Raw genomic sequence first — 23364 nt, 5'->3', positions numbered from 1 at the left:
ACCTGGAGAACCTAGCTTTCTGACATCCAAGGGCAGGAGAAGGACATTCTGGCTCCAAAAGAGAGAGAAAAAGAATTTGCACTTCCTCTGCCTTTTTATTCACTCCAGGTCAGCTGGATTAAACCATGCTGGCCTGCACTGAGGGTGGAGCTTCTCCACTCAGTTCGCCGACTCACAGGCCAATCTCTTCTCAGAAATACTCTCACAGATACACCTGGGGCAGCCCAAGCATTAAAATCAAAAGCAAAACCACCTGGGTTTCCCTTTTAGCAGAAAAAGAATGGGCTGCGTGTGGTCTGAACGGCTGAGAATAAATAATGCTCTAACAGCTATTGCAGTGTCCCTGAATGAAGTCAAGCTGAGGCCTCAAGCCAGCCATCACAGGCCTGGGGGTGGCAATGGCTTCCCATGGCTGCTCTCCTGGAGCTGCTGCTTTGCCCCCCTTGGCCCCCTTAACTCTGAGCACCTATCTCAAAATAGCATCTTTATTGAACCATCGAACTCTCTTCCACTAAACCCTCTGGATGGGCCATTCATTTCTACCTGAGACCATATAATTCCTAGTAGGTAGAAAACTTGTGTCTATGATTTCATGAATATTGGAAGAAAAAAATAAGTTTTCCGGAATTTCCACTCACACTTTTATCTCCCTGACAATAATGACAATGAAGATAATATTTAATAAGCTTTTATACTTTTATGTGTAGCAAGCCTTGCGACAAGTGCTATTTTTCCATTATTTAATTAAATCTTCACAAGTATTCTATGGCACAGGTAGTATTATCACAACTTTATATATGAGGGGATAGGCACAAAGAGGTTATGTCATTTACCTGAAGTCAAAAGTAGCAAGTGGTGAAGCCAAGATTTGAGCCTGGCCAGCTGAATCCAAATCTGATCCTTGTTCCCAATGCCACAATTACAAGGATTTTATAAAAATAGCTCTCAGAGGCCAGGTGCGGTGGCTCACGCTGTAATCCCAGCACACTGGGAGGCCTAGGCACACCTGAGGTCAAGAGTTCAAGACCAGCCTGACCAACATGGAGAAACCCTATCTCTAATAACATAAAAAAGTAGCTGGTTGTGGTGGAACATGCCTATAATCCCAGCTACTGGGGAGGCTGAGGTAGGAGAATCGCTTGAACCCAGGAGGCGGAGGTTGTGGTGAGCCAAGATTGTACCATTGCATTCCAGCCTGGGCAGCAAGAGTGAAACTCCATCTCAAAAAAAAAAAAAAAAAATAGCTCTCAGGATAGAAGAAAGTCAAGAACCCCAAGATAACTTTGTAGCAAAAGAAGCCATTTATCACAATCTCATTTCTTTGCAGGTTCACGTTATCTCTCAAAAATCCCTCTAAATATAGATTTCTATTTCATAACATGTATTTCCTAGTTTTAGTACTGAAATGTTTCCACTTAAATATTTGAGTAAAACTGAAAATTCAAGAAAATTTGCCAAGTCCTTTTTATAACATATTGTGCTCCCTGACATAATGCCCCTCATATTCAAAAAGCCTAGATGGATGTGGGACAATTTCAGATAAACTTATTTTGGTTGTTTTCAATACTAGAACCCTGGTCACGTCATATATTTGTTTTGTTGTTTATTTGTTTGGATTGTAACAAATACTGCCTTTCATTTAATGTGAGGATATGTTAAATATGCATCACATGGTCTAATTTTATGTGGAGATGTGAAATATTTGACACCTTATGTCCTTCGCAAAAAACGATTTCCAAATTCCATGGAGGAAATAATCACTTTTAAGTCCTAGTGATCAACTAGATTTAGTAACACATTCATTACTTAATTTGATCTCCATAAAAACCTATGAGATATGACCTTCATTTAAGAGTGGAGGCCTGACTTAGTCACATTGCTGGTTAGGGCAAAACAAAACTGCAGCCCAGGCCTCTTGAATGCTAGCCTGGCTTCTTACGTTGCATATTGCTCTGGCTGCTGACATGAAATAGGCATGAATCACGTGGAAATAAATCCTAATGCCTAAAGATTCCTAACAAGAGAGGAATGAGCTCCCATTAAATGAATGTGACCTCTGCTTAACCTCAAACATTTGAAACCAAGTGGATGCTTCTGGGTTGAGTCTTGGGCCACCAGACCTACAAGACCTTTCTGGGTGGATTGCAGTGCCTCTAAAGCAGCTACTGTTGAAGAGTGCTATCCATTTGCCCAGTACCTTTGGGAAAATCTGCTTTTCTTTGCTTCCTTTTAAATCTGTGATTTTAAGCAATTAATCACCTGTAGAGTCTTTTAGTTCCCAGGAGAGATTTCCAGTGCTTTTGCTGCATTTCAAATCCCTTCAATTAAATCCATTTGCAAACCAAATGACTCATTTTATTATTATTTAATTTAGGACATTTAAAAATTGTCTTATTTCCAGATAACACTTTAAGTGACTTATTGTAAAAGCACAAGGGAAAGAGGCCAAAGACATTTGGCATAATCAAATATTAATACTTGCTGGTATTTATTTAATGCTTATGATGTGCCAGCCTGCTGGCCGTTTACATACATTATCATATTTGCCCTAATCTACAAAGCAGATATTCTCATATGAGAAATTGAGATTTCAGAACTAAAATATCTTGTCTACACAAATAAAATATAATGGAGCCAGGACTAAAACCCAAGTGTATCTCACTTCATACTCCTAACTTTATAAGCACTATAATATATTGTTTTTCTGAAAGCCTTCCCCATGACCATGCCTACCAAAGAGAAACAAAGCATGACAGGGCAGTGGTGAGGGATAGAATTATAATTTTAAAAATTTGGTGAAGGAAAGTTTTAGTATCTGACCATACAACTTAGCTAAAAATTTTGCAGCAGGTAGGACAAAGGAAAAAAAATGCAGAAAGGTCCAGGGGAATAGTAAGTGACCAAGTTCAGAGTTAGTAAATCCTGTTTTTAAATTCTGTCTCGGCTACCAACTAGCTGTGTAACTTCAGACAGGTTACTTCTATTCTCTGATCCTTAATTTAGTCATCTATAAAATAGAGACAGTGAAATTACCTTGTGTTATTGAGAAGTTTAAAGATAATATGTGCAAGGGAACTGACGGTTTCTGACACAGGGCAGAGACTTTAAAAAGCCAGGAATTGTTGCAAAACTCTTCAGTTAGCTCATCACAGTGTTTGTGTCTCAGAACACTCCTGAAATTTAGGCCTCATAGTTTGCATTTTACAGAGGAGAAACCCAAGGCTTATAAAATGTTAATAATTTTGTTAAGATCATGAAGAGCTGGGATGAAAACATATAGATATCAACTAACAAGTCAATATTTTTTTTTCCAACACACATTGTTTTAATTGTCCAACCAAAGGAGGAAGACCTGTTTATCAGAAAAACCATATCTTTTCCTGGCTTGGAGCCTGAGACGTATTGTCTGTGAGAGCTGTTAAATGACAGCAGTAAGCAAAGTAACTATCAATGTCCTAGATGACGGTTTTATGAGAAAGACAAAGGCCTGCCTTGTATGACTGGTTCTTAAATCACAGGTTCATAGTAAAAACCAAGGGTATGGTGGAAAATAAAGCTATTTAAGCTAATTTTGGCAGGGGGTGGGAGTGGAGCAGATGATGTGAACCAGATATGTAGCCTTCTTGTGGTGTCACTTAATACAAGGTTAAAGCTGGGAACCTCTTGAGGAGTGAATTCCTATAAACTATCCACTATGGCTTCAGTTTTATAGTGGGGCTTTTAACTAGAATATGACAAATAGTGGACAGTTTTGATGCATATTTCTTTAATTCCAAGACAATGAACAGTTTACAGAGATTTTAATATAGGAATCCGGCCTCTTATGTGGGATATGACACATATTTTTCTAGGTATTTGGCAAGAATTTAGAGAAATAACAAGAAACTTCATCAGACTTTGGGATAAGTAAATAGCCCTAAAGCATGTACTATCAGTCATGACCTGTAAGTGATAGAATCATTCCCAATTTCATGACTGCCAATCAGTTTCATCCAAATGTTAAACATGGAATTAATTCTTCCTTCATTTCCTTCATCTGGGGTCTTTATATACGGTTTCTCACTTGCTCACTTAGCTTGGTACTATGTTGCTCCCTTAACCTTTATTTTTCATTTCTGTATAATGGAGACAATACTAGCCCTCCCTTAGTCATGGTGAATATCAAATGGGATGGCTTATATAAAGTTCTTTGAAGCATGCAAAAGGTAAAGACCTGAATTATATTAAGTTGATAGGAATTTTCTAAATGAGAGTCAAAATTTCTAAAGTGTTTTCACAATCTATTGCTGTTTTAAGTGATAAATGGCAGAATACCATACCCTAAATGTGTGCATATATTTATACACATACACCTTATTGGGAAATGTGAACTAATGTTTGCCGATACCTATCATGAACTAGGCTTTTTAAAATTATCTATCTCATTTAATCTTCACAACAATCCTCCAAGAGATCAGTGCCTTCCTTCCTCTGTTAAGAGGCCCTATCACATTCCTAGGATGGGGCAGCTGGCATTTCTAAACAAGTCCCTTGAAGAAATGATATAGGAACTCAGACTACTTGGTACCTGAGTACTCTCTTCATCCATCCATTGATGAGGCTACTTTCTCATATTTATAGAATAAAAAAGTATATAGTTAGAGGTGATCCAGGTCCCTCTTGTGGAATGCATACATATGGCATGTGCAGCAGAGGCCTATAGTCCCAATTTATCTTATCATGTGGATAAAGACAGATTTGGAAACCTAGGTCTTGTCTTCTTAGTGAACATTGTTTTGTAAGCATCCTGAATGAAGCCTGTTCCTCACACTGTGTTGTGATGTATTATGGAATTTATCCTGAACATTAATGCAAACCAGGTGGTGACTGTGAAGCCACCTACCTAGCCCAGTTTGCTGTTAGGCAAATGGCATTGCTCAGTGGCACTAGTGGCTGAATTAAACAGATTGAAAATATATTGTAAAGCATAGGAAAGGGGTTCTTAAATGACAGTGATACGATAGGGTGAATATTATACTGAATTAAAAAACAATCCAAGAAGTAGGATTACAAAATAGCATAATGGGGTTATTAGATTAATGCTGCTTCATCTTTCAAACTTCCAAATTAATAAACACAACACAGACCAAGAGGCCATGCTTGGTGATGAATAAAACAACATGAATGCAAAGAAGAAATTTTAAAGTGGCTCACAATATTCTCAAAATTAACAGAAATTAATGTTCTTATATTGGGAATCATAAAAGGAGCATAAAATAGGATGACATGAGATATATCAAATATAATGATGGTAAAATGTTAACTGCACCAGTAATAATAATTTGATTATACTCATCAAAGACATTAACAATCTGGAAATAATTTGATAAATTGAATATAAATTTGAAGCTAGGTAGTAATTATAACATAATTACTATACTATACATTCTCACCAGGTTAGTAATTACTTAGGCCTGGCAATGCCCAGCATTGGCAAGATTATAAAGCAACAATAACTTATACTAGTAGAAGTAAAATTAATAGAACTATTTTAGAAAATCATTTTCTATCATCATGTAAGTTTGAGGATCCACATAACCTACAATCAGCAATTTAACCTCTATGGAGTTATAGCATTGAAAATATATTGCTTATGTATACCAGAGACAAATATGCAAATGTTCATACAACAGCATTGTTATTAACAAGAGTGAGGATAAATAATCCAAATGCCTATCAACAGTAAAATGGTTACATAACATATAGTTTATTCTTATACTAATACACTATCACAGAATTAATAATGAGTGAACTATAGCCATATGCTTCAGCATACATGAATGTCATATACCTAATGCTGGATGAAAAAAAGTGGAGACAAATAATTTTGGTGGACACATTTATAAAATGTTTCTTATGGATACATACATACGTAGTAAATCTAAAATAAAATGTAACTAAATGACAATTCAGAAGAACACCTTTATGCATACAAATGAGAAAACCTAGAGGAAATGGATATATTCCTGGAAACATAAAATGTCCCAAGACTGAAACAGGAAGAACTGGAAATCACGAACAAACCAATAACCTGAGTAATGGACTTCAAATTATACTACAAGGCTATCGAAACTAAAAGAGCATGGTCCTGGTACAAAAATAGAAAGAGATCAATAGAACATAACAGAGAAACCAGAAATAAGGCCACATACCTACAACCAACTAACTTTTAATAAAGTTTACAAAAATAAACAATGGGGAAAGGACTCTCTATTCAATAAACAGTGCAGGGATAATTAGCTAGCTATGTGCAGAGAAATGGAACTGGACCTCCATCTCTAACCAGATGCAAAATTTAACTTTAGATAGATTAAAGACTTAAATGTAAGATCTGCAAATGTACATGATGTAAATTATAAAAGTCTTATTAATAGGAGAACACCTAGGAAAAATTTTTCTGGACATCAGCCTAGGCAAATAATTTATGACAGAGACACCAAAAACAAATGCAACAGAAACAACAATAGACAAATGGGACTTGATTAAACTAAAAGTCCTCTTCACAGCAATAGAAATAATCAAAAAGTAAATAGAAAACCTACAGAATGACAGAAAACAAATTATTCCTCTGACAAAGGGCTACTATCTGCAATCTACAGGAAACTCAAAGAACTCAATTCAATGAAAAACAATCCCATTAAAAACAGGTCTAAGGACAAGAACAGGTATTTCTCAAGAAAAGAAATACAGGAGGCCATGAAACACACGAAAAATTCTCAACATCAGTAATTACCAGAGAAATGCAAATTAAAAGCACACTGAGATATTTTACACCAGTCCTAATGACTATTACTAAAAGCCAAAAATAGCAGATGTTGGTGTGGACGTGGAGAAATGGGAATGCTTGTGTACTGTTGGTGGAAATGTAGACTGGTTCAACTGCTGTGGAGAACAATATGGAGATATTTTAGTAAACTGAAAATAGAGCTACCATTTGACCCAGTAATCCCACTGCTGGGTATCTACCCAAAGGAAAAATAAATCATTACATAAAAAACACAACTGCACTCGTATGCTTATGGCAGCATTATTCACCAAGGCAATCATGGAACTAATCCTAGTATCCATCAACAGTTGATTGGATAAAGAAAATGTGTTATATAGACACCATGGAATACTATGCAGCCATAAAAAATAATGAATTCCTGTCCTTTGTAGCAACATGGATGGAGCTGGAGGCCATTATCCAAAGTACACTAACTCAGAAGCAGAAAATCAAATATTTCATGTTCTCACATATAAATGAGGACTAAGCTACGGGAACACAAAAGTATACAGAGTAGTATAAGGGATATTGGAGACTCAGAAGTGGGGAGGTAGGAAGGTAATAAAGGTTGAAAGATTATCTTTTGGATTCAGTGTTCAATATTTGAGTGTCAGAGACACTAAAAGCCAAATCCCCACCATTAGGCAATATACCCATATAACACACATTCACATATGTCCCTTAAAACTAACATTAAAAAATAAAAATTAAATAAAAAAAGAAGTGTCAGTCAATAGTACTGATAATGTTTTACTTACTAAAGTATGTGACATGTAAACAGAAAAGTTCTTCTGGACATGTGAAGATATTTTATATGAAAATATTATAAAATCTCATAGTTTCAAAGTATATGGTTCAGAATAAGGGTATATGTATGCATAGATGGATGCAGATAGACTAACGCTGGAAGGAACAATGCAAAACAAATCATGAGGAAGTAATTGCTGATACATACACAAACACTTCTTTTTTAAAAAAATAAGCTTCCTTGGTCATCAATAATATTTATTTATTATTTTTTAATTTTATATGTATACGTATTTATATACATACACACACACACACACACACACACACAGACACACATTTCCAGCCTGGGTGACAGAGCAAGTCTCCATCTCAAAAAAAAAAAAAGGAGGAATTTTTTTTTTGAGATGGAGTCTTGCTCTGTCACCCAGGCTGGAGTGCAGTAGTGCAATCTCGGCTCACTACAATCTCCGCCTCCCAGGTTTAAGTGATTCTCCTGCCTCAACCTCCTGAGTAGCTGGGATTACAGGCACATGCCACCACACCTGGCTAATTTTTGTGTTTTTTAGTAGAGACAGGGTTTCACCATGTTGGCCAGGATGGTCTTGATCTCCTGACCTCGTGATCCAGTCTTGGCCTCCCAAAGTGCTGGGATTACAGGCATAAGCCACCACACCTAGCCCATTAATAATATTTTAAAAATAAAAATGTGATTAGGGAAACTAATAATATGCTCTTAATTATTTATATCTTGTAGGCAAGCATTCCTTTACTCCTCGTTTAAAAATTAAAAAATAATAGTCTGTTGTATAGTCAAGTTGATAACTGTAAAATAAAACTAACAATTAAAATTGATTTTGAACCTATTAGCTTTCAATGGCATTTCTTAGCAATAATTACTCATTTGAACAATATAGCATGTGTTCAATTTCAATGCAGAGATGACTGCATGGAATTCCCAAGAACCTAAACAAGGGCATTTCTAGGAAAATTGTTTCTTAAACTAAATCTTAAGATTACGCTGTTTATTGAAGGCTCATTCTTGAGTATGAATGAGAAATAATTTTAATGAACAATTTTCATGAAATGGAAAGTCGAATTCAATCACATTTGTATAAAGTCATTTGTAATACAGCACACACAACGGATAAAGCTAACTCTCAGTAAATGGTGTATTGATTTTACAGCTGTGAATGCACATTGTACTATTTAGAGAAAATGTCTGTTCCAGTATCTGCCTATTCCATGGGAATATGTGTCTACGAACTAAATGCTAAGATAAGAGCTCCTCTGATTTGTTTACATTATGTGGTATTTACCCTGGAGTGTGGTAACTGTTAGAGAAAACAAAATCCACATGACATGGAACAACTTCCTTATTAAATGAAAGTGTATACGTGCATGCACATGCATACACACACATATACACACAGAAAGATAAGGAAAGGGAGAAAAAGAGATTCAGGTTGAGAGTGGGAACTTAGTACCACCAGGTACTGTGCTAGACACTGAGAATATGAAAGCTAAAAAGTGTAGTCCCTGCATTATAAGATGAGAGAATAATGAGGTGGTCTATCAAGTTCAATGTGATAGGAATAGCGCTCCAATGTTGATATGCAAATGGTGCACAGAGGAAAACAAATCTTCAGATGGTGAGCAATTAGAGTCAAGGAAGGAGTCACAGGAGAGGAGGTGCTGACCCTTGAAGAAAGTTGTTGAGAGAATGAGAGGAGGAAACACATTCAAAGGTAACTATGCATTACCACTGAAGTCTGAAAGAAGAAGACTTTAGAGAAATAGGTGTCATTTACTGAGCATGGAGCAGGGGTACATAAGATGCAGGCAATGAGATTGGAGAAGCAAAATGGATCAAAAATAGCCTTGAATCCAGGAAGTTTTGAGTAGAGAACTAGCATATGCATTTTTAATTATAGATGTATTCCTATGGCAAGATTAACTGGGTCACAGTTTCAAGAGCATCACAAAATGTCCAAAAGACTTAAACATCACTGAATAGGAATGGCAATATATGTATGTTATTATAGATGCTTGAAGGTGAAAAAAATGACACAAAAACAAAGAAATACCAGAATGTCTTTAAGGAAATAGTCATCAGATGATTGAGGGTCCAGAGATCTGGATGTGGGGTATGATAAGCAGTCCCTCCTGAATACTAAAATAACCGCATTTATTATGTGCTCCCTATGTACTAGGCAGTCTACTAAATATTTTATACTCATTATTTTGTTTAATCTTTCCAACACGTCTAAGAGTAGGTCTTTTGAGTTCTGTTTTAGAGATGAGAAATCTGAGAATTAAAGAGGTTAAGTAACTCACCCCAAGTCATACAATTAGTAAATGGAACAGTATTTTACTTCAAAGCCTGAGCGTCTGCATATAAAAAAGGACACACAGCCCACATCACTGGTCTAAAGATGAGCAGGTCGCCTCACAGCATGAAGCCAAGAGACCATAGAAACACGACTGCTATCCTAAAATTAACAAAGCAAATAAAAAAGTAACTACTCTATCATATCAAAGTAAAAGTGCTATCATATCAAGGTAAAAAAAAAAAAAAAGTAACTACTGCTATCATAAAATTAAGCCAGAGAATAAAATTAGACCTAAAGATCGAGAAGAATGACTACTCCAGAGAAACAGGAAGTGCCAAAGAGCTGTAGAGTATGCCTTTATCTTCTCCTGCCTAGGGTTGGCCACTGACTCATCCAGGAAATGAATGGCAGGCTCACTGAAAGAGTATGAACAATAACAATGCCACCAGTGACAATCGCAACAACAGCCTGTTTATTGGATACAAACTATGTGCAGGGTCTATGCCAAGCTTTTCATACATGAGCTAACTGGTGCTTAAACAAGCTAAGTGACTTGTCACTGTTCTTTCAAGTCCAAAACTCATTATTCTTTTATGCAGAGCTGCTTTCCACATCTGACTGAGTGAAGGAAATATCTGAATGACCACATAGAGTTAGTGTTTAAATTGCTATATCAATCTACTATAACAACTTTTCTGCCTCAATCAAATCTTTCTGCCTTGAGGCAGTAATTCGGAGTATGAATTTGAGGTGGGGTTTGACTCTCAACTAGTCACAGTTTTGTTGAAGAGTTAGATAAGAGTACCCATAATCACTTCAATAACAAGTGGGATGTTTTCAAGTTGAAAAACTCTCCTGTAGTTTGTGGGTGTGTGAGGTATTCAGAAAAATCCTATTACTAAATTGATGTAAATGCATTTTTTCCCAGGTGCCCTAAGGTACGCAGATGAGCACAGCTACATGAAGCTTATTGCACAAAAATTTAAATTCACAAAATAGATACATTAAGGAGTACTTATTCTCAAGAGAAAAAGCAATTTTCACACTATACAACGATTTCTTGAACTAGCAAATTCCTCCCTAGTGTATTTCAATTAGATTTCCATTTACAATAGAAAAAAAATCAATTTGCAGGCAATTTTGCAGTGACACATCTATTGCATAAAGCAAAATACAGTAGTATCACTTTTTAGAGTTTTGAACAAACTCCTATATAGAAAACACTTTGAAAAACACACACAAATAATGCTTCCTGGTGGATGACACACAAAGCATCCTTGAAGTCTCTAGTTGGTTTCGTCAATAATAAACTCACCAGTACTGAGAGTTCAGCACGTGCCAGCAAAATTCCCAAATTAATTCCTTCTGATGAACTCCCTCTTTTCTAATACATTTTTTCCTCACTGCTATTATGTGGAAACAAGTTGACACTGGCTTCTTACGCACAGGACTTATCTAGACTTCCAGCTGTTTGACTGATAAGGAGATTACTAAGTAAACTTCTAACTCAGCCAGATGGTACGTGGCCATGTTTGACTTGAAATACTTTCAGCTTTTTGGATTAACAAAGAGCTGAAAATTTTCAGGATAAGAAGAACTTTCCCCTCCCTACTTTTCAAGGTAGTGTTTATTCAGAGAAATAAACTTTCGGACTTTTGATTGGCATCTCTGAAGATGAAGAAAGCAGCATCTGATCAACTGCATGGAGAACATGAAATTTATTGAAAGTATAAACAGTAACTATGGCTGCAAAAGAAATTGGCTTTTGTCCTTGCAAGGATGAGTAAACTGGAAAAGATTTTCACATAAACTAAATCTCTTATGTAGTTGTTCCTTCCCTGAAAACCTTTAGCACCAAGATAATGACCATCTTGTAAGTGATGGTTAGATGTAAGTCACTCTAAATAGCCTCTTAAACACCAAAGGAATACAGGGACAGAGGTTAACACTTAGAGTAAAATTTTTAAAATCTGTGTTTTTGAGTCTTGAGTTATCCCAAAATGGCCACTTGCATGACCTTGGGCCTCTCTTTAACCTCCCAGAGACTCTCTCTTCTTATATTCAAACTAAAACCCAAAATATCTACCTCCTGTGGCATATAATCAATAAGGTATTAGCTATTGTATAATCAATGATAATATCTCTTGCTATTCAACTCGTTCATAAAACAGCTATCTAACTATAAGTATCCCTGCAAATATTTCCTTTGCTTTTAGAAAACTTTAGCAACTACAGATTACATTCTAATAGCTCTATAAATCAGCCAGATTACACCATTAATTGGCAATTCACTGTTCTGCACCAGTATGTCCTGAATTCTCAGGAAAGAAGCATGACAATGTTTTGGTTTACTCAAGAGATATAATAGACTGGTTACCAAAATAGTCCCAATTCTTCACTTGTTCTTATAGCTATGGCCTTTGCCATGTGTCCTTGTATCTCTTTCTATCAAGAGTAGAATGCAGTTTCCCAGTTCTTTTAATTGGGTTGACCTTCTGACCTTCTGAGCTAATAATTAACAGACAGCAATGGAAATGATGATTGGCCAAGCTCTAAGCTTAGGCCTCAAGAGACTTTGAACATTTCTGTTCCTTTGTTGCCCAGACACTGTCATTAAGAATATGTCTGGACTAACCTACTGAAGATACCACATGAGGGAGAGCCCACTTGTATTAGTCAAAGCCGTTCTAGACAAGCTATACTAGTTGAGCCCCAAACATCTGAGAGAATCTGGATAGATCAGCATATTTGCCTATCCAACCCACGTCTGACTAAAGATGCACAAGTGAACTTAGCTGATTACAGAAAGAATTGATTCATTTCACATGAACCATATGGGTCACAAGACTCACGGAGATCATAGCGTGGAAGGACAAAAAGGCAAACAAGTAAATTGCTGAGGTCAGAATAATGATTCATACAATTGAGGCAAAATACAAACTGTAATAAGCCATAGAGGAGAAAGAGGTCAAGGCATCAGAGATTTTTTCATGTGGTACTTTTGGAACCAAGTCTGGAAAGGAAGAAAAATGCTGGGAAATGTGCCCATTTCCAAATTCAAGGACATATTCCGACACTAAAATAAACACACACACACACACACACACACACATATATATATATATATATATACATTATATATATATATATAGAGAGAGAGAGAGAGAGAGATGGAATCTCACTCTGTTGCCCAGGCTGGAGTGCAGTGGTACAATCTCGGCTCACTGCAACCTCCACCTCCTGGGTTCAAGTGATTCTCCTGCCTCAGCCTCCTGAGTAGCTGAGATTACAGGTATGTGCCACCATGCCTGTCTAATTTTTATACTTTTAGTAGAGACAGGGTTTCACATGTTGGTCAGGCTGGTCTCGAACTCCTAACCTCATGATCCGCCCGCCTCTGCTTCCCAAAGTGCTGGGATTACAGGTGTGAGCCACTGCACCCGGCCATCATTTTTACTTTATACTATATGGAAGATCAGTGGTTAGAAGAGCTGTAAACAAATTTGCATTTTGGAAAGAATACTCTGGTGATGAAGTGGGGGCATACTTAGGGAAGAAGCAGGGAGGCCTGCTGAAATCTATTCTAACAAGCATTGTCTAAAAATATTGAAGTTCTCACCAAGAGAAACATTCAATAGGAATGAAGAGGAAGAGATGGATTTGAGAAATATCAGAAAGTAGTGCAATTGTTGCTTTTGGTTGCAGTATAGAAGCACCCAGCAGAAAAGTGGCATATTGCAGAACTGATAAATCTCTTACTCCAAGTGCTTTTTAGAAACCCACTGTGTGATTCTGATGGAAGGATTTAGCCCCTGAACTTCTAGAGAATGTTGGTTTTTGAAAAGGAGAAAACACAGGAGTTCCTGTGGATCCGGGTGATTGGGTTTAGCTCTGTTTTGTAGCCTGCATTTAGACCCTTTGTAGATAAAATTGGGACAGATGCTAGAAGCTGCACACACCCACAGGTGGCTTCCTGGGACACTGCCTGAATCTGGGTCTAAAGTTATAGCAACTTTTCAGGACATGTATGCTTTCCTGAAATCAGTGACGGAGTGACCATTTAATACTTTCTCTTTTGTCATTCTACCTTTCTTTTTTCCCCATTAGGCTCTAACTGAACCTTGTTTCAGAGTAGTGGGCTGTGAAAGTGGGCTAAGAAGATTAAAGAGCTCTATAAAGAAGGTATAAAATACGACTCTGACAATTTGATGCTGATCGTTTGTGATGTGTGAAATTAAATCCTTATCCAATGTGCCTAGACAATGCAATTAGTCTTGGGTGTCTATATTAAGAAATCAAATCTTTTTTGTTAAATCAATGCAGGAGCTCAACTCAGAAACAGACCACCCTGGAGAAAAGTTTTAAGATGTAAGTCATTTAGTGCCCCAGGTTTCCAAGAAAAAAGTAAAAATGTATGATGACAAAGAATAAGGGGAAGCTAAACGACTTGTCTGTTAAAGTACATACACTGATTAGTTATCTGTTTATTCCACTCATGCATTTATGATTCATCTTTTAGCATATATTTTTGAGAACTACTATATAAAAGATACTTGCATTAAGGATAGTGCTGAACAAAACAGAGTAGGTCCTGTGTCACGGTGTTTGCAATCTCCAGAAGAGTGAGGAGACAGATATTAAACAAATGCAAATAGTTGCATAATTTTAAAGTGTATCAAATATTAGGCAAAAGAAGCAACACAAATAGTCAACAGGAGAGCAAGGACTTTGTCTTTCTTTGTCGCAGCTATGTGTGCCAGGCACTGCCCCAAGACATTGACATGTAGCAATTCATTTAATTTAATCCTTAAAATGGAGGCACTCTCATTACTCCCATTTGAAGGATGAGAAAAATGAAATAAAAAGAGGTAAAGATTGGCCGGGCGCAGTGGCTCACGCCTGTAATCCCAGCACTTTGGGAGGCCAAGGCAGGCGGATCACGAGGTCAGGGGTTTGAGACCAGCCTGACCAACATGGTGAAACCTCATCTCTATTACAAATACAAAAATTAGGCGGGTGTGGTGGCATGTGCCTGTAATCCCAGCTACTCAGGAGGCTGAGGCAGGAGAATTGCTTAAACTTGGGAGGCTGAGGTTGCAGTGAGCCAAGATCGTGCCACTGTATTCCAGCCTGGGTGACAGAGTGAGATTCCATTTCAAACATATACTGCTACTACTACTACTACTACTAATAATAATAATAATAATAACAACAACAAAAGAGGTTAAGGTTAACCAAGATCACCTACCAGCAAGTGGCCAAATAAGGAGTAGAAACCAGAGAGTGGGGCTTATGGGAGGGATGTTCTCGTCCACTGTGCTACCTGACTATACCCACATCAAAGAGCTCATCTCCACCTAGTTACCCAACCCTCTCCTCTATTGCAACACATCTTATTCATCCTTTATAATACAGCCTATGGCAAGACTTCTGTGACATGTCATCAAATCCCACAGAGATAGTTAATGTCTCTCCTGCATGTTTCTAAATACAAAAATAGTGTCATGGGGTTATGAGCATGCACTCTCATGCCAGCCTACCTGACTTCAGTTTCCCGCCTCTGATGCTTAATGGGCGCAAAAGATTAAGCACAGTACTTAACCTGTGTGTGCCTCCATTACATGTTACCCCGTACCACCTCCTAAATCACTGGTAGATTGCCACCATTCTGAAACACTGGGGAACTTAGAAAGGAACCCCATTACCATATTACAATGGTTTGATATGTTCACAACTAGATTCTCAACCTCTAAAAGAACACCTGTAATACAGAAAAATCTCAAAAAATACTGTTCACTGAAGGAATGAAATCCTTTGATGATCTTTGCCATCCTAGTCATCCACTAATCTTTCCAGTAACACTGGATGATTTGATATTATTTTAACATACTCTAGATTTTCGTATATCTACATCATTGTTTGTATTATTATTTCTGCCTATTGTAAAGAACCACAATAAATCCCTTATTTAAAACCTCTATGGCCAGATGTATGGAAGAATTCATGGGGACACGAGAGATAAAGCAATGTAATTGCATGTTATACAGTGTCCTCAGCAGGGCCTAAGACAACATTCTTTTGCCAAAATATATTAATATTTCTGGAGTACAACATATAAGTATTCACACTAAGTAAAATTAGTGAAGGTTCTAGCATGTATTTTAGGTTTTGCTACCATTGGAGCTATGAAAATGCTTTTAGTTTTAAGAGGTTTTTGGACTTTGTAATTGCATACCGAGGACCTGCATTATTGCTACTCATGGTCTCTATTGGTCTAAATTATACCCATACCTCAAAAGTAAGATCTGCTAACACCTTCCCAGAAAATCTGTTTTGTCTTCTGCAGCTGAAATTAACTTTCCTCTCCTCTACCCTTACCATTTTCAATCCTTTAACAGAGTGATGACATTTTCAGCCTTGTGCTTAATTTAGATGTCCATACACTTGTTCTCTTTTCTAGATGGAAAGACCCTTGAAGGTCAGAAAAATGGTTACTCATATTTTATCCTTTTCTCTATCTACGGCAGATTTTATCCTTATCGTGAGTAGGACTTAACTGAACCTAAAGAATGGCTTGAACTAGGAGTGAAAGGGGAAGGAATTCCTGAAGAATATGAGAACTAGAGGGTAAGAAGACAATTTCATATACTGATTAGACCTATGTATATGGGCACTTACTGGCATGTTGCATATGTTATCATTCAGGACCAATAATCTTAAATAAGAACATTGAGACTTAGAGGGGCTGAGTGACTTGTAGTTAAATAGTGGCAACATTTCAATTCAAACTTAAGATTGCTTGAGCTTAAACTCTGTGGCTTTCCCACTGTATTTTCCACTTAGCAGAGTTGCTGTGGTCTAAGGGAATTGAGGAATCTTAATGAATCTTGAAAGCTATCTGTAACTGTTGTTCAATTACAGACATGTATCTGGAAAAGGAGAGTTAAATAAAGAAACAATATTTTCCTCAGATGCAGTTGGGATTTGAGGGCCAAATAAGTCCTCTCACAAGGTTAGGGGTGTCAGAGGAATTTATCAGCCTTATTGTTGCAAGGAAACTAAAGAGAATGAAGATAATATTTAGAAGGAGTCACTAGGTACAATAAGATTGCAAACTTAATTGTAATGCTGATCCCCTCTGTGCCATCTTATTAAACAGCTAGGAAAATCCTTTATCACAAAAGATTTCCAAGGATGTGACCTTTTCCTCTCTCTATTTCTATTTCACTTAAATTATCACCATGAAGATTTCAAAGGGGTGCTCTCAGCAGTCTGATAGATTGAAGCCCCTCTCCAACTAAAGGAAACATTGATTGCGTAAAAAGGAAAAATATCAGAGATGTCCCTGGTAGATCTCTGTGAAACCATGTACTCATATGAGACTTCTTTTCTTTGTATTTGTTATCACTTTGAAAATGACAAAGGAGCAATAAAATAATTAATTAAGTTCTGAAGTAACATCTTGCGGTATGATTATAATCAGGAAAGCAATTGTGAAAATGGCATTGTAAGTCTCGATTCCCATTCTCTTGTGTGACTTGGCCCTGAAATGTACTTAGGACACAAAGGAGAGCTGATATTTTTGTCTGAGCGAAGTTGAGAACTCAACCTGGGCTGTGAAAATTAAAGCTGCTTGTTGTTTTCTCTAAAATTCATAATAAAATCTTGCAATTAGGATCCGCAAGTACTGAATCCTTTAGATAATGTTACATACCTTTATGTGTAAATGTGTGTGTGTGTATATATATACACACATATATGCATTTTTAATGGCGTGTAGAACAAGCAGGTAAACAGAGTTGGTTTTTCTATGGTTTTGGTAGCTCTGAAAGGTTAGGTTGGCTCAAGATGTATTTGAATCAGTTTGTCTATACCTTTTGGTAGAGTCCAAACTGTTTAACCTTGTGGCAAGGAACTCTGCCTCCTGCTTACCCTTTAACGCCTCTTCCCCTCATACAAGACAATTTTTAATATTCTTTTATTTCCTATAATGTGATATTCTCCCTCCCACTGCAGTAGGCTTGCATCTTCTTCCCTTTCTGCCTTCAATGCTCTTCTCAATCCCCCCATGCACTCTAGGTCTTAGCAGCTTCCACAGTTCTTCTGTACAGACACCTTCCCTGGCACCCCTTCCAGGCTGAAGCCATTGCAGTGCATCTCTGTATAGTCCCTTTTCTAACTCTGCTCATATCTACAATCACTTGGTTCCTGATTGTCTTCCAATTGAACTGTGAGTTCTGGGAGGGTAGAGCTGAGGCTTGGTTTGTTAAAGCATAGTGTCTGATGTATACTAAGATCTTAGAAAATATTTGTTGAAAAAAATCAGTATATCCAAAGGAAGTCATGATTGAAAATGGTTGACCATTTTAAATGAGCAACTTTTCAATTACCTGTTTCCAAAACTCCAAAGGCAAAGCAACTGGACAATTTTTCATCTGCTTGATCTTAACTCTGAGCACCATATGGGGCATATAAGTAGTTGCTAAGCTGGTGTTGTTTAAATGAATGGGGCAACAGGGCTGAGTGGGAAGGGCTAAACTTTAGAGGCAGGCTCATCTAGCTCAATTCCTGAGTGCCTCATTTAGTAGCTTAGGGACTTTATTTCTCAGATTCCTGTCTTATAAAATTAGTAATAGTTAACAATCATAAGTTAAATAGATCTATTTTCTGCATGATGCTTTATTTCAAAGAAAAAGGTAAATGAAAAATTGATAGTACAGTATTAGTACTTCATAGCTATTCAGTATTGTGACTTTTACCATTATGCTATGTGAAGCAAGACAAAGAAGAATTAAATCAGATGTAACTCTTAGCCATGAGAAACTTCCAATCCAGGGAATAAAACTAACACATAAAGACCAGGTTGCAGAAAGATTTGTAAAGAATACTGTTGAGGTTCACACTGTATATGAAAGTTCTTTTGAGAGGACACAGTTTCTATTGGGGGTAACAAGGGATCACAACAGAGTTAGAACCTTAATTTTATTAGCGACTATGAGATATTGGGAAAAAAATTCAACTTTTTTTTTTTTTTTTTCTTTTGAGATGGAGTCTCCCTCTGTTGCCAGGCTGGAGTGCAGTGGCACAATCTTGGCTCACTGCAATCTGCACTCCTGCCTCAGCCTCCCAAGTAGCTGGGACTACAGATGAGCACCACCACACCCAGCTAATTTTTGTATTTTTAGTAGAAACGGGGTTTCACCATGTTGACCACGATGGTCTCGATTTCCTGACCTCGTGATCTGCCCGCCTCGGCCTCCCAAAGTGCTGGGATTACAGGTGTGAGTCACTGTGCCTGGTCTTCATTCAACTTTTATAAAGGTCAATTTTCTCAGCTGAGAACTTGGAACATAATTACTCCACAGGCTTATAGCATGGCTGAAATATAATAATGCAAGTGAGGACATCTAACATAAGTGTACAAATATTCCAGCACCTGTTAGATGCCAGGTGCCCTGAATTTGATATTCAGGTCTGGAATATGATTAATGCTTGATAGAGTTTTGCATGAATAAACAAAAAGCAATGTGTAAAAAGAGATTTTCAGCTTGGACTTGAAGGATGAGGTGATTTAGATTGGAGAGTTGTGGGGCAGGATGGAGGTGCTATCATATTCCAAAGAGGACAAGGTGTCAGTAAAGGGGCAGAGGCAGGAAATCTCATGGCATGGCAGGAGGTGATGAAGTGACTTGTCCAAGGGCACATAGCTAGTCAGTGGTAGATCAGGGTCTTTTCCATTTTACCACATGATCTCATAAATAGGGCCACAGATGATGTTTGAGATGGTTTTGAGTTTCAGGAAGATTATTTAGGTGGCTGTTTGTAAGGAATCCTGGAAAGTGAACTTGAGTTCCTGCCACATGCCAGGTACTGAACTGGGATGCCAAGCGCATGCACATAGGTCATTCTTGCAGACAGCTAGGGTGCTGTCCCATGGCTGAGGCAATAAAATAATTTAGGTCTTTGCAGAGGGTAAGAAGACTGTAATCCTGTTGGTAATCATGGCAAACAATCATATAGTGCTTAGTATTAAAACTCACCAATATTTAACCTATAAACAATGGCAATTTTCTATAGCTCAAGCTGATATATGCCAGGAATTATTATCTATGCTTTTAAAAAGCACTCATTAAATCCTCATAGCAACCTAGTCAGAGAGGCAGTATTATTATTATTATTTATTATTATTATACTTTAAGTTCTAGGGTACATGTGCACAACTTGCAGGTTTGTTACATATGTATACATGTGCCATGTTGGTGTGCTGCACCCATTAACTCGTCATTTACATCAGGTATATCTCCTAATGCTATCCCTCCCCCCTCCCCCTCCCCACAATAGGACCTGGTGTGTGATGTTCCCTTTCCTGTGTCCAAGTGATCTCATTGTTCAATTCCCACCTATAAGTGAGAACATGCAGTGTTTGGTTTTCTGTTCTTGTGACAGTTTGCTGAGAATGATGTTTCCAGCAGTGTCCACGTCCCTACAAAGGACATGAACTCATCCTTTTTCATGACTGCATAGTATTCCATGGTGTGTATGTGCCACATTTCCTTAATCCAGTCTGTCACTGATGAACATTTGGGTTGATTTCAAGTCTTTGCTATTGTGAATAGTGAGAGGCAGTATTATTATTATCATCTTGTGGCAAAGAAATTAAAGGACATTTCAAAAGATAGTTGGGACTATTTAACCAGAGCTCAAGAAAGAGGTTCCATCTACAGATAAAATTTAAAATGTCATGGGTATCAATGAAAGAGCTGAAGCATGAGGACAGATGAGATTACAATGGGTCTCAAAAACAGCCTGGACAGGATGGGTTTAGAAATGTCAGGAGAAGGTTGCACTTTATTAGATGAGACATACTTATTCTAAAATGTATCCAATATTGATTTGAAATTTATGTATGCTCTATATTTTAGTTTGCTAAGTATGGCAATCCTATGTGATTAAACAGCAATTTATCACTTGATAAAAATATAGAATTATCCCTATGATGGGTGACTTTCCCAAGATTTACAGATATTCATTTGTTGTCAGAAGGTCCAGATTTTACCTCTTGCTCTGTCCCTTTCCATACCACATTTTTAAGTACATTTTATCATACATGTATTGAAAGCGACCTTGAAAATATGTCTGTAAGATAAAAGAAACGAATGCACTCATGTGTATATACTATACTGCACACTTGGAAGCATAACGAGTTGATGAAGCCTGATTTGGGTCTAAGCCAAACAATTATTTTATGTCTTTGGTGTTCAGTCTTTCACAACATTATAAACATCAGACGGGATGATATTCTGAGATTTTAAAGGAAAGAGATTTGTCATACAAGCTGGCAGATGTGGCTGCTAAGGAATCTAAGTCTCCCAAACCTCCATTCCTATCTCTATCACGGGGGAAAAAAAAAATCACTCTTTCAGTTGCTCGATCTGCATACCTATATTAGTCCATTCTCATGTTGCTATGAGGAAATACCCATAACTGGGTAATTTATGGAGAAAAGAGGTTTAATTGATTGACAGTTCCTCATGGCTGGGGAGGTCTCAGGAAGCTTACAATCATGATGGAAGGCATCTCTTCACAGGGTGGCAGGAGAAAGAATGACTGTTGAGTGAAGGGGGAAACCCCTTTTAAAACCACCAGATCTTGTTAGAACTCATTCACTATCACAAGAACAGCAAGGGGAAAACAGCCCCCATGATTCAATTATCTTCACCTGGTCCCCCCTTGACAGGTGGGGATTATGGGAACTACAATTCAAGACGAGATTTGGGTGGGGACACAGCCAAACCATCAATACCCTTTACATTTATTCCGTTCTAGCTCTATAAACCACTGCAGAGTCAGGGGTAGGCAAACTAAAGATTTTAAGAGCTAACAATCTGATAGGGATAGATAAGCCTTACAAGGTTGCATGAAAAACAATTACAATTATGAATACATTTTGTCAAATGTAACAGACTGCACAAGTATAATTAGTTTGTAACTTTGCAATACCTTCCTATATGATATTATTTTTTACAAATTTCTCCTTATCCTACCTTTTGTATATGACAACCTTCTATAGCATAGGTGTATCCAGAGTACCTTGGATTCTTGATGTTATTACTTATATGGAATAAAATTTAAACTTTCTTATGTGGCAGAAAAAGCCACTTACAAACTAAACTAATCTTTATTTTTAGACTCATCTGCTATCCTGCCTTTGAACTGGCTTCTGCCTTTCCCTCCTATTCCATTCTTAACGAGATCCTTTTCATTCTTTAAAGCCCCTTTCAATTGCCTTCTAACCTATAAATCCCTTCCTCAGTCCTTCTAAGAAAAAGTAATTGATTCTCTCACACTTCTTCCATATACCATGCTATTGCATTTTATACAGCATTATAATAATATATTTATGTATCTTTCTTCCTCAGTATACGAAAAACACTTTATAAGTGTAGCACATATTTTAATACCCAAGGAGCTATTATAGAGGCTGGTTCAAAATATTTTTCAATTAATGTTTCCTGAATTTACTAGAGTTAGATCTACATATGTATATTACTATAAACATATGCATATAATAAGTTCAAATAGGTTGGCAAATTATACTTAAAAAATTCTATACATATTTGTGTGCAAGTATCTGTAAATATTTTATAAGCATATGTGATATATATTCCATAACATAATACATGCTGGGTAAATACATATTGAATTGCGTGCATGAGAATATCTTGATCACAGTTAACATTTTTTGACTGTGCCCTATGTGCCAAATCCTTTGCTAAGTGCTTCACATGAACTCTCGCTTCCTTGGCATACCAGTGAACACTAAGATAGGTCCTCTCATTATCCTGTGTTTGCAAAGAAGGAAACCTAGACTTAAAATCGTGAAGTAAATTGCCCACAATTCTGTATTTATTGAGTCAGAGATTTGAATTTTAAATCTAAATGTTTCTGACTCCAAAGTCTGTGTTCTTTCTAGTAACATTCTGTGGATAGATTCATATATACATATATACACACAGAGATATGCACATAGAGCAAGCTATGGAGACATGTCCATATGCCATATACAATAGAGTTACGGGTCTGTACACATATACTATCAACTCCTGTATCTTGAATATGAGCATAGTGAGAGTATATATAATTATATAAAATATACATATGTGGTATATGTTATACATTTATATAGAATAAACATTTCTTTTTCTCTGACAAGTACATGCTTTGTTTTCAGACCTAATATTTTGCTATGATAAAATAAACTTTGGGTGAATCAAGCAGCAAATATGTATATGCACTTTCTAATAAAAGTATATTTTCTACATATATATATATAACTTTATATAATTTTTTGTTTTGTTTTGTTTTGTTTTTTGAGACGGAGGCTCGCTCTGTCGCCCAAGCTGGAGTGCAGTGGTGCGATCTCGGCTCACTGCAAGCTCCGTCTCCCGGGTTCCCGCCATTCTCCTGCCTCAGCCTCCC

This window comes from Colobus angolensis, unplaced genomic scaffold (assembly GCF_000951035.1).
Source record: "Colobus angolensis palliatus isolate OR3802 unplaced genomic scaffold, Cang.pa_1.0 Scaffold179, whole genome shotgun sequence".
Taxonomy (NCBI): Eukaryota; Metazoa; Chordata; class Mammalia; order Primates; family Cercopithecidae; genus Colobus; species Colobus angolensis.
Note: the sequence above shows the minus strand (reverse complement) of the source record.